The sequence below is a fragment of the Myotis lucifugus genome, unplaced genomic scaffold (genome assembly GCF_000147115.1).
Source record: "Myotis lucifugus unplaced genomic scaffold, Myoluc2.0 scaffold_24, whole genome shotgun sequence".
Taxonomy (NCBI): domain Eukaryota; kingdom Metazoa; phylum Chordata; class Mammalia; order Chiroptera; family Vespertilionidae; genus Myotis; species Myotis lucifugus.
The window spans coordinates 8276102-8289873 of NW_005871072.1; positions in this window are offsets into that span (position 1 = coordinate 8276102).

The following is a 13772-nucleotide window of genomic DNA, read 5'->3' on the forward strand; positions in this document are numbered from 1 at the left end:
CCCAGTTCACCACTGTGTGCTCTCAGTCACAAGCAAGACCCAGAGAGAAAGTGGCAGAGGCGCATCTGGGCAAAATCATTACAGCCACGTAGAAGAATGGTGCAATCATGTGTGCTTGTGCAAACGGTGGGTAAATGGGATCCTAGTTATGAATTAAGAATTGTAAGTTATATTCAAAATCAACTGACTTCTTTCCAGTTATTTGATCTTTGACAGATTACTCAGTCTCTCTGGGCCACACTTCACCAAAGATGTGACTTAAGTAACTATTGTAAACTACCTATTTTAAATACTTGTAAAGAAAAAAATAAGATAATACGTGTCCACTATTATAAAACACACACTAAAAGGCATATAAGAGTAAATTCTGAAGAGAGTCCACCTTATTCAAATCCCATCTGTGTTTCCAGCTAGTGGACCAAGGGAAACATTCTTCAGTTGCAAGTAAGGGTAATGATGGCACCTACCTCATACGGTTGTTTTAAAGATTATATGAAATGACACATGTAAAGAATTTATATCACTACTGGTAACATTGTAAAAACTCAATGAATGTTAGCTGTTTTATCTATTATTAAAACATTCTTTAAACCAGCCAACAGGCTGATTTGAAATATTGTCAGTAAACCATAGCAAAACATTTTTATTTTTTTGTTAATCCTCACCCAAGGATATTTTTTTCCATTGATTTTTAAAAAGAGAAACAGGAGGGAGTAAGAGGGAGAGAGGGGGAGAGAGGAAGAGAGAGAAACATTGATGTGAGAGAGATACATCGATTGGTTGCCTCCCATAGGCACTTGACTGGGGCCAGGGATCAAACCTACAACCCAGGTACATGCCCTTGACTGAAATCAAACCCTCAACCCTTCCATGAATGGACGGATACTTTACTCACTGAGCAACACTGGCTAGGGCCATAGGAAAACATTTTTAAAGCAATGACATCAACTTAATTTTTAATAGCAGTAAATAATTGCACTGATAACCAAGCCATACTCTTGGCAATAACAAGAACTGATTTGCCATGGTTGCTTTTCAGGTTTATTTCAGACTTCAATACAATGAGTAAGTGGATTCTTTTTTAAAGCTATGGAGCTCTGCTGGAAGAAAAATACAAACAGGTATTTCTGATGGTCTACTGTAGGTTGTATGCTGTCTTAACGTGAAATGAATATTTGAGCTTATTATAGTAATACTAGAGGCCTGGTGAATGAAATTAATGGGGATCCCCTCAGCCCAACCTGTACCCTCTCCAATCCAGGACCCCTCGAGGGATGTCTCACAATCTGGGACCACTGGCTCCTAACTGCTCACCTGCCTGCCTGCCTGATTGCCCCTAACTCCCCTCCCCCTGCTGGCTTGGTCACCCCCAACTGCCTCCTGTTGGGCCTGGTCACCCCCAACTGCCCCCCCACTCATTTGGTCGCCCCTCACTAACCCCTGCTGCGGGCCTGGTTGCCCCATGCAACCTGCTGCTCAGTCATTTGGTCACCCCTCACTAACCCCCCTGCCAGCTAGTCGCCCCACACAGCCTGTTTGGTCGTCCTTTCGGTTGCAATGGTCACTTAGGCTTTTATATATATAGATGAGCCTGCCATGTCCTAAAATTTATGACTCCAAATCAGTGTGTCAATGTGGTTGCTAGTCAATAGTGAAATGTACTCATTAGCTCCCAATGATAGAAATTGTACTACACTATAGTTATTTTTAAATTTATTTTAATTTGTTTTAATGTCGGTCTGACTGTTCTTCCCTTGGAACAGAATAATGAGATAATAGTTAAGTGAGGAGTCCATGAAGATTTTATAGTATTAGGATAATCTTTCCACAACCACACCAAGGTTTTGCTCATTTTATCAATTGGTAATATTCACAACATTGTAAAGACATCCTATCTTTTCCTAGTCTAATAAGGATATGCTTCAACCATTCATATCAATAAAATGACTTCATTGTAATGTTAGAATTTATCAAATTTATTCAATACCTATAATCAAAGTGAAGGGCCTGCTCTTTTTATTCTTATACTTTTTGAAGGTATTCTTTCCACTTCTTTTAATTCAAAATTTCAAATTTAAGCTATAGAATTGCCTTCTTTTTATAAAAATGAAGAGAGGCTCTGGTAGTAATTAGTCAATAGCATTTGCATATTACTCATAGTCTGTTCTTTATTTACTGGACGAATAGGTCTCATTAACATTAATGCTTGCCTTCTTTTCTGTTAAAAAATGATACAAATCTGTATCATTCTTCACACACACACCCCCATAAGAAAAATAAGGTTCTTGTCTGTAAGAGAAAGTGAAGGCAATTATTTGGATACCTTAACCCCATCCTTCCCAAATTTTTGTCTAAAACTATTGTTCTCAATTTGGGCAATTTTGTTGCCAGAGGACAAAACTGGGGTGGGAAGTGCTACTGGCATCTAATGGGTGGAGGCCAGGGAAGAGACTAAATATCCCAAAATGCACAGGGTAGGCCCCACAACAATGAATTATTATGATCGGGTCCAAAATATCAATCGTGCCGAGGTTGTAAGACCACGGTCAAGAATATTCCAGGGCTCAGTGATTGCATTAAAGCTAGGGTTTAGATTTTGTAATATTCAAAATATTTAGATAAGCTTCCTAAATCTCTTCTTCCTTGTGTCCACAAAGAAAGAACTAGACATAATTTCTAAAGCATCTTGGTCAAAATATTGTTGAAGATTATTTTTGAAAAAGGATAATCCAAATGAAATAGAAATATATGTATGCTCTTTCTTCATAGTGGTTTTTTAATTATGAGAATAAAGCTGAAGATATGAAACCTTTTTTATAAGAATCTTTTCATTAAAAATAATCTAGAGAATTCTTTATTTTAGGACCATTTTAAGTAAAAAAGATCAGGTAAATACAAAATATAAACAACATTTATTTCCTTTTTTTTTTCAAAATGCAATGCTTCTACCTCTTTAAACAAATGCATGCTGTGTAAAGACTGACAATTGAATCCTTTTATCTGGTTTCTGAGTATTAGATCACTTGAAATGTAAGAAAATGAAAGTTACATTGACTCTTAGAGAAACAGCCTACATCCTAGAAAAACACATACATACACACAGATACAAATCAACCAAGAGACAAAACACCCTCAACCCAGGCCTTTTAGAAAAAGTAGCCATATATATTTGCAAAACAAACATAAAATACTCTCCTAGACATTTTTCCATTGAGCACCCAAGTTGTATCGAATGTTCCATTTCTAACTCTTAAGTCAATTTATGGGAGGGGTTTGTAAAAGCACTTTAGTGAGGAAAACCAGTGATCGCAATGCATCAAAGTTAAGCGCTGGCGAGGTTATCACTCTGTGAAAAATCACATAAACATTTCACATATAAAATATTATTCATCAGGGCAAAACCCTCTAAGGGGTTGAGAAATAACAAAGGTTTCATGAAATCTTTTTTTTAAAATCCATAACCGAGATGGAACCTGTGGTCACGTAATAGGTAAGAGGTGAATATAATCGAGAAGAAAATTAGCAAACCTTAAATATCTGCCTCTGCAATATCATTACCCACAAACTTGCCCTCTTTCCCCCCCTCTTTTCCCCAAAGACTGATGTCCCATATCTGAACTGAGGGAGATGTGTGCTTTTTAACAGCTAAATCAACAAGGTTTCACATGAGTAGTGCTGTTCGGTGTGGTTGACTGGTTTCATGAAAAACTAATCATGTATTCATCATTGAGATCAAACACTTCCCAAGTAATTATCACCCAAACCCAATCTGATAAGATCTGAAAAAGTGGCCCTGCTCACATAATCGGAGACTGAGCAGATAGTTCTCTTAGCTTTTGTAAATCTTGGGTTGGAAAGCACAAAACTGAAATTGTATTTTATAATTAAGAAAGGTGAAGTTGTCAGGCTGCAATCAATGATTTCAATCAATCATAAGAATTGTAGCTTGCCTGGTTATTTACTGAAACACATTTAAAAATTGACTTTTTATACATGGTATTTGGAACATTTTTTAATATAAAAAAGAAAAATGCAAAGAAATTTTTGAATTAAAGTATGAGTCCTTTGTGTACCCACTTTAAACAGTGTAATCTCACTTCCATAGTTTCCTTATTTTGAGATGTGGCATTATTCTTTTTGATAAAGGGTTATTATTACATTGAATTATATGTTATTATAAAATGACTGCTTTGAAAAAATTTTATTTTAGCTTTATGTCTGTGATTACAAATTTAGATGAAGATAAACAATGTAGAACGTTTATGCTTTACAAAATACTTTCTTTCACACATATCACCATGAAGTTTATGTGTCAGATTACATAAGTGCTTTTCCTGTGTTATTTCATTTAATCTTCAAACAGCTTCATGAGGGAGATAAAGTTACAAACCCCACTTACAAATGAGGAAACCAAGTCATAGAGATTCTGTGTCTTGCTCAGTGGCAGAGCATGGACATGACCTCAGCTCAGTGAGTCTCACCCTAAAATAGGCCCCCGGACCATTATTCTATAATATTTCCTTGGTGGTTATTTGGTTATAGGGTAGCAGTATTTTATAAAGAACTTTCTGTATACCAGGATTTATCTGTGCCTTTTATATATGACTGTTGGATTTCTCTAAAGCTCAGGGTCTTAATTTGTAAAATGGGGATGATAATCTCTATTTTCAGAGTTATGAAAATAGAGCTGACATAGGCCAAGGCTCTACTGCACCTAGAAAAAGTGGGAGTAGCCAGTTTTGCTCAGTGGATAGAGCATTGGCTGGAGGACTGAGGATCCCCAGTTTGACTCCAGTCAAAGGCATGTACCTTGGTTGCAGGCTCGGTCTCTGACCCTGGTCGGGGCATGTATGGGAGGCAACCCCATACATTGATGTCTCTCTCACATCAATGTTTCTCTCTCTGTGTCTGTCCTCCTCCCTTCCACTCTCTCTGTAAAACAAAACAACACCAAAAAACAATGGAAAAATATCCTCCAATGAGGATTAACAACAGCAACAACAAAAAGTGGGAGCTTTGTTAATTGACTTGTCTTGGGTCCCATGGTTAACAAACAAAAGGGTGTGTTTTATAATGTGGTTAGACTCCAGATATAAGCCAAGATGCTGGCAGAGCCGCTGCCACAATTACTCCATGTGGGCCCCAAATTATCCCCAAACCTCAGGCTGAAAGAGAGTGTTCTTTCCAATTGATCATGCCACCTTCTGGAAAAATGTGCATAATCTGAAGTTTAACAAATCAAATCACATGACTTGTTTTATAAGTAACTAGAGGCCCAGCGTCCGATTAAATCGTGCAGGTAGGGTCCCTAGGCCTAGCCTCCTGTGATCAGGGCCATCTTCTGCCCGTTCGCCAGTCCCCAGGCTGGACGTCAGGCCGTTGGGATCACCAGCTCATCCCTGGCTGCTCCGGAGCTCAGGCCTGTGGGAAAGCGGGTGCCGGAGACTTCACCTCCATGCTCGTGCGCTGGGCCAGCCACTGATGGAACATGCTGCCTGCTCAGAGCTGCTCACGCAGGCACTGCCGCCACCACTGCCACTGCTGGGGTTTGAGGCACTGACGGAGGCTGCGGGGCACGCCCACAACCTACCCATGAGCGGCATAGAGCGGGCAGAACATTTCATCACCAGCTGGCCCGGCGCTAGCTCATGGAGGTGAAGTTGCTGGCACCTGCTTCCCCACAGGCCTGAGCTCCAGAGCAGCCGGGGATGAGCTGGTGATCCCAACGGCCTGACAGCCAGCCTGGTCCTCCTGCCACCCACCCCGATTCCCCTATTCCCCCATTCACCATCGCTGATCCATCAGAGCCTGTGTGTGGGTGGGGAGGAGGGGGGAGGGACCAAGAGGTCAGCAGTTCAGCCCACTAGCCAGTCACTAGTCCCCAGTCCCGCCCTGCCTCCGCTGGCGGGCAGGGGGGTAGGGACCAAGAAGTGGTCAATGCCACCTCATGGTGACTGGTCGTTTGGTCATTTTGGTCGTGACACCTCTTGGCCTTTTATTATGATGATTGGTTTTCTAACTCTAAATATTCACATTTGTAATTTCTAATATGTGAACCCATTGCACATATTTTATCTATATTTTATGAGTTTCTATTCATTGTTCAAGATGTAATGAATTTCTGAAACCTAGAAAGTTTGCTTCATTATCTATTTTTCATTTTCTTTCAATTATTATTACAGAACATGAACTGAACTCTATGCAACCATATCGATTATTTAATCCCTTTATCAAATTCAGCAGTATTAGGCATCTACTCTGTGCCAGACACATAAATAACTTTCTTACAAAGTTGGGGTGCATAGAATTGGAATTTATTTCTGATAATCAAACGCATTGAAACAGAGTAGAATGGTGGTTTCCAGGGGCTGGGGTGGGGGAGAGAAATGGAGAGATGTTGGTCAAGGGGTACAAAGTTTCAGTTATGTAAGATGAATGAGTTCTGGAGAACTAATGTTCTGTATGGTGACTATAGTTAACAATACTGAACTGACATCTGAAATTTGCTAGAGTATTCTAACCACACACATACACCAGGTAACTATGTGAAGTGATGGATTGTTAATTAGCTTGTTTGTGGCAACTATCTCACAATGTATACAATGACATCAAAACATTAAGTATATACAATTTTATTTGTCAATAAAACCTCAAAAAGATGGGGGGAAATAATAAACCTTTCACCAAAGTGAAGTTTTCCTCACATGAGATTTTAAAAATACCTACTTAGAAAGTTGTCGTCTTCGTGGAGACAAATATATTCCCTCTGTGTTCCACTAGTTTCAGATCCATTGGCAAGAGAAAATCACTTACTCATAAATCTTTGCGGAATTACCACTGGCAAATGGAAACTGCATTCACTCACAAAGGCCCTTAAACTCAAGTTGGGCTCTTAGAGAATGAGGTCAATTCTACACATTTCACTTTAGGTATTCTTTTAACCAAACGTATTTTCACTTCTTCACCAAATAAGCCACTACTAACTGAGAAAGTCCTTTTTTTTCATTGCATCATTTATTAATGGCTCACATGCATGTAGGTCCAAGAGCCCACTGATTTCTCCACCAATTTTACGGCAAACACTCGTCGTATTGTAGGTAGGAGTTATACACTTGCTGCATAGTTTAGGACCCTAATTGATTTGTAGTTGAGTAGTAAAGTTCTTCCTGAGGCTATATTCCATAAGTATGCCCAGAAGAATATTCATATTCCTTAAAGACAACATTGGCGTTGATTTTTAAAAATTTTTGGTAAATATGTTTAAGGCATAGCAATAACATTACTGTATTATTAGCAGAAAGCACTCCTTAGAATAGTATCCCTCAAATATGTCTGAACATAGCATGATTGATATTAATTAGTTAAAATAATTTCAGTTGCCATCACAGGGTGTTTTTAAAGGGCCATTTTCACTTTAATTTTAGATTTCTAGGTTTGCCTTTTAAATTCCAACTTCTTCCAAATTTCCTTTTCAATGCTTATTTGAGTGTTTCAAAACATCTGAAAACATTGCAGACCTTATTAATGTTTATAAGCACTATTATATTTTTAATAAATGTGATGTGGTGATTGTTACTTGATAGATCAATACATCTAATGAGTAGTAGTAGTAGCTGGTTTTATCCACACACATTCATTCTATCTGGTCACTATTTGATTCTCAAAGAATTTGTGTTGTTATAGGATCAGGAACAAAGAAAACTCAAGGGGAAACATCAAATATATTTGTTACTCAGAAATTTCAAGAAAACTTACTCTTGTGATGATAGACCACCTTAAAGAATACTTTTAAGAGTATACATGTAGGAGCATAAATTTGCCCAAATATATAAATGTTTGTTCTCTGAAACAATGGAGTTCTGTTTTTTTAATATTTAAAAATAATGTTTATAAAAAGGAAATATGTGGAGAAAATTTTAGGTACAAGATGATGGTGGCCGGTTTACACTGGAGTCATTGCAAAGTGAAAGCACAAGATCTTGGTTTGAAAATGACTCAGTAGATCACTGCCATTGATGACTCCACTACCCAAGAAGAAAAGTCGAAGAAATTCTGAAGCATTTGTGACAATAGTTACATAAATCAATTTCTTCCAATTGGGCTTTGGAATGCTACAGGTAGTTTGTGTAACTTTTCACCATATTATTCTCACCCATTCATCTAAAAAGTGACATTCTGCTTGCTTAATGCAATGCTCACCATCACGTGAAGATAAAAAGGTTGTTAGAATTTTCATCCCCTTTGTATTAAGAGATTATATGCTGAAGTATATGCACAAAAGAGGAACAATGTACAAATCTCTATAGACTGAATGTTATGGAAACAATTGCAGTATTTATGCTCATATACATATGGCTCTGTAAAAATCTCATCTGTTTAATTCTTTTGAATTACAACTCACACTCAGATTTTTAAAATGCTTCATTTATTTATTAATTAAAATTTATTGGAGTGACATTGGTTAATAAGATTACATAGGTTTCTAGAGTACATTTCTATGATGCATGATATGTATGTTGCACTGTGTGCCCACCACTCAAAATTAAAGCATCATCCATCACCATATATTTGGCCTCCTTTACCCTTTACTACTCCCACCCCCTTTTCCTCTGGTAACACTCTTGGATTTGATTCCTTTCAATTTGCTTTCTAGCATTTATTTTTTGCTGGAAACTATTTGCCATTGTAGCTCTGGCTACGGAAGAAGAGCTGTGTTTCCTCTCTGGTTCTCCCAAGCGTTCCCTTTCATTACAGACATCTGCATGAAAACACATGAGATTGGCCTAGGGCTGTGGGGACCAACTACAAGTAAAAATGAAACAAACAATACGCAATGATTTAAAATCTTCATATGTCAGTAGTAATACGAGTGGTCGATTATTCTCTGTGGTAAGAAAAAAAGCTCTTCAAGAAATATACATGACTGCCAGAACCGGTTTGGCTCAGTGGATGGAGCATCGGCCTGCGGACTCAAGGGTCCGGGGTTCGATTCCGGTCAAGGGCATGTGCCTTGGTTGCGGGCACATCCCCAGTGGGAGGTGTGCAGGAGGCAGCTGATCGATGTTTCTCTCTCATCGATGTTTCTGGCTTTCTATCCCTCTCCCTTCCTCTCTGTAAAAAAAAATCAATAAAATATATTAAAAAAAAAAGAAATATACATGACAAGAAAGTGGGGAGAATCCCATGGATATGGCTAAATTGTGAGAACCCCCAATGCAAAACACGCACAACAAAACAGGTTTGTATCACAAAGAAAAAGTATATAAAAAGGAGGAATGGGGCAGGACTGCTGAAACAAAATAGTAAAAACATAGGTCAGCTATGAAAGAGGCTTTATAAATATCAAGGTGATAGGAGCTACAAAGAAGCAATAAAGGAGGAAAAACAGAAGCATCACAAGGCTTTTATCTCTTTGGAGCTCTAACCTAGATCAACACCAAAATGACATAAAAAGGAAACTGGAAGTTTCCCTCTTGATTTTGTAAAAGTATTTTTGCTTTATCGATTAATTAATTTTATATATTGTTTTCTATTCTCCTACATTGATTTCTCAGGATTCTCCTATACTAATGTCAAATATATGGAAACATTTTTAAGCAAACCCAAATTTCCCCTAGTAATTGTTGAGTAAAATTTTAGCCAATCTGATGGCATTTTAATTGGAACTCTATGGAGATTTTTACTTTTCCTGGATGCCAGTTGGGGATATTCAGATCATTCCACTTATGGGATAAATTAGTGTTTAGCTTAGGTGAGGCAAGATGTGAGGATACGTTAAAGCTTATCCACATTGGTTCTGTAGAATGTCTCAGGGAGGGAATTTCATTCTGGGATCTTGACTAACATTATTTCTGTCCACTGAGGATTCCTTACTCATTTATTTACCACCTTTTAAAACTGGATCTTAATTTAAAAGCTGTCATTACAACTGAAAGCCATGTGAATAAATCAGTCTACCAACATACACTGTACTGCCAGACCCAGCAGGGCATTTGAAGACCTCCGTAAAAGAGATAGAAACATGGAAGTCCACATGGCACTAGGAAGAGTTCATTGCTTTTTGGAGCTGTTGAAAAAATTTCATATAAATCACATGTATTCATGGGAATAACCGAACAGATACTACAGGGTTGGGCAAAAGTAGGTTTACAGTTGTGAGTACACGAAATACAGTTTATTCTTGTATTATTACTTATTAATGATTTTCCATACAACTGTAAACCTACTTTTGCCTAGCCCTGTATAATAAGTATTCACCAGAGTAAAACTGAACAGTCTTAATTGGGTTGCTTTCACATTTAATTTTAGCCCTGACTTGCCCAAATACAAACCAAGAAGAGCCCCATCCCCATAAATATATAGTTTTTAGCTGCCTCTTCTTTGAAGCAGCAGGTACAAAAGTATGATTTATTGGTAAGAATAGAAAGTTGTCCCTTCAGAAGTTATGACCTCTGGCTTCTATAGGTTTTTATTAATTTCAGTAGGCTCAGCCCTTTTGCCAATCATAGCTCAATTCACAACCTTCGGTGTTTTTAGATAACCTTCACACAAAATAATAGTGTTTTACTGGTATGTATTGAATGTCATCTGTGGCTAAGAGATTTAGAAATGGCTTAGCTAGTGTTTTGACTTTACATTTTAGGAAGACAAAGAAATTCAGGCTTGGCCAAGACTATGTAGAGCATTCCCTTTCTATTGTCTGCTTTTTCTAATTATTTCATTGCTATACGAGGGGAGAAAGTGACAGTTTTCAGGGATGCATTTTGCGGGGCACTGGAGCTTCATTTTAATAAGATTTTATATAGCTCTTGATATCTGCAATGTGTATCTATTGGTAATTGCTTATTTAATTAAGTCCTAATGATGCAAAAACTTTTATACTAGAGACACTCTACCCTCCAAATGATCATTCCTGAAAAGATGGCATATGAAACTGAAATTACATCAAGTCCTTTAATACTTATCAGGACCAGAAAAAGCTCCCTTTAAAAAAATAACAATAATTTATTATGACCTATCACCATTTCAAATCATCTGAAAAATACTATAGAATAGTGCCTATTGATAGTTTGACCATGATCCATTTTTTATCACTAATTAAACCCTAAACCCACTTGGTATTATTTTTCATTTTATTTAAATCAAAGACAATTATAGGACACCAGGCTCCATCTGTTATCCTTTGCTTTTAAGTAATGTGTAGATACTATTTTTTAAAAAAATACATGACCACATTAGATTTCCCACCCCCCAAAAATCACTTTTTTGCACTTCACAGGTAAGAAAAACTGAGACCAAGTTGACTGAAATCCTGTACCCTCTAGTCACTCAGGTGTTAAAAAGGAGGGGCTAACATTTTAGATCCCTGATCACCAGTTCATACATGAATAAACATGGTTTTGGTCATATACAAACAAAATATGCTGGATGTCCAATGAGGATGATGGCAAACTTGCTTCCCTCTCCCTCCCCCCACAAGGAAATGTTTTTATTGATTTTAGAGAAAGATGAAGGGAGAGAGAGAGAGAGAGAGAGAGAGAAACATAGATCAGTGCACCAGGGTTCAAACCTAGGTACGTGCTCTGATTGTGAATCGAAACCACAACCTTTTGGGGTATGGAATGATGTTCCAATCAACTGCACCATCTGGCCAGGGCAAACTTGCTTAAAACATTATTAACTTTTTTATTTTTATTAGCTTTATTTGCAGTTTCTAAGGATAGAAAGGATTTGCACAAGAAGTAAATGTAGCTAGGCAGGCTAGAATCCAAATATTTTCTATAAATAAACAAACCAGAAAAAAGGAACACAATTTCCTGGCCTATGTCAGATCCCAGATGAGAGAGCTCATTCTCTGTAGTAGCCAGGCTGGTCTTGTGTGTACACATGAGCTAGGACCCAGGCATCAGGATAGCTGTGTCCTCACCTGTCCTTAGTTATTTTCCACTTTATTTTTGAAATTAAACTATTGGGTATTGCTCTGGAGGTCAAAGGTATTGGATGCACTGGATAGTCTGGGTTCTGTCTTGCTTATTGCAGAAATGAAAGGATAATTCTAGTTTCCCACCCCACCCCACCATTTTGGTTTTCAGTACCAACAATTGTTTATTGTTCACCTACTATGTGCTAGGTGGTCAATGCTAAATGAATGTTTCCTTAACTTCTTTGTGATAAGCTGGCTTCACCTACTCTTCTCACTTTCAGTGGGATCATTCACTTGAGTTTATTCAATTTCACTTCAATTTCCCCTTGGGAAGTGCTAGAGGGAAGGCTTGTTCTACTCAGGGACTTTCAGAGTTATGGGGAGTGAGATGAGCAGAGAAATTCTAAGAGTAAATCACACTAACCATCAGGCTATATTCCCAAAGAAATGCTCCTTCACCTCAACTACTGCCCTTCTAGCACAGCAGGACAAGCATGAGCCTGGAGCTGGGCAGAGCTGGAGACATAGCCAGTGCTGCTGCTTTCTAGCTGAGTGGCCTTGAGCAAGAGTTATAGAGCCCTGACCGGTTTGGCTCAGTGGATAGAGCATCAGCCTGCGGACTGAAGGGTCCCAGGTTCGATTCTGGTCAAGGGCATGTACCTTGGTTGTGGGCACATCCCTGGTAGGAGGTGTGCAGGAGGCAGCTGATCGATGTTTCTCTCTCATCGATGTTTCTAACTCTCTATCCCTCTCCCTTCCTCCCTGTAAAAAATCAATAAAAATAAATACAAAGAGTTTTAGAAACGTTCTGACCTCAGTTTCCCTACCTTCAAATGAGGCTAGGACTAGCTTCTTCAGGTGTTTGTGAGAATTAAACTAAATCTATAACTATATTAGGTTCATTGCCTACACTGTGAGAGCTCAGTAAATGAGAGCTATTATTTTTTCCATATTGCCTATCTCCTTCTTAGATTTTGAAGTAATTAAATATAGGGACTGTTCATGTGCCCTTTCCCCCCTTTGTCCCCCAAGTCTAGCAAATCAGGAGCAGGTGGGTTCTCAATAAATGTTTATTCACTTACACCCCCCTCCCCCGCCCCCCCAAAAAAGTGAGCCAAGAGGTCATTGGCTTAAGAACACACAAGGTGACAAGTTTTTGCTGCATGTTCTATGGTGGCTTTTTCTATCTGTTTGTATTTATTTCTTTACAGAAAGAGTGAGTAGACACTCATAAAGTATTTCTTTTTGGACTGCTTTTGCTCTCTGTTGAGTCACAGAATGAGAAGAAAGGCATGTAAGTTTTCACAGATACTGAGGTCTTACATGACATGATGTGTGTGTCACAGAATGGAGCTTTAAGGTTTGTCTTTTTAAAAAAATGTATGTTATTTAATCACACCAGGGCATATTCATTCCACTGATATTTTAGAGACAGTGGGAGGGAGGGAGAGAGACAGAGAGAGGGAAACATCAATGTGAGAGAGACATCAATTGGTTGCCTACCACATGAGCCCTGACGGAGGGTGGGGGTGGGGGGTGGGGGTGGGGGAGGAGATCAAGCCTGCAACTGAGGTACGTGCCCTTGACCAGAATTTAACCTTCAACCCTTCAGTCCTTGGGATGATGCTCTAACTACTGAGCTAAAGCAGCTAGGGGTTTTTTAAAATTTTATTTTATTAATTTCAGAAAGAGGAAGGGAGAGGGAGAGAGAGATAAAAATATCGTTGGTGAGAGAGAATCATCGATTGGCTGCCTCTTGCACACCCCCACTGGGGATCGAGCCCACATGTGCCCTGACCAGAAATAAAACCATGACCTCCTGGTTCATGGGTCGATGCTCAACCACTGA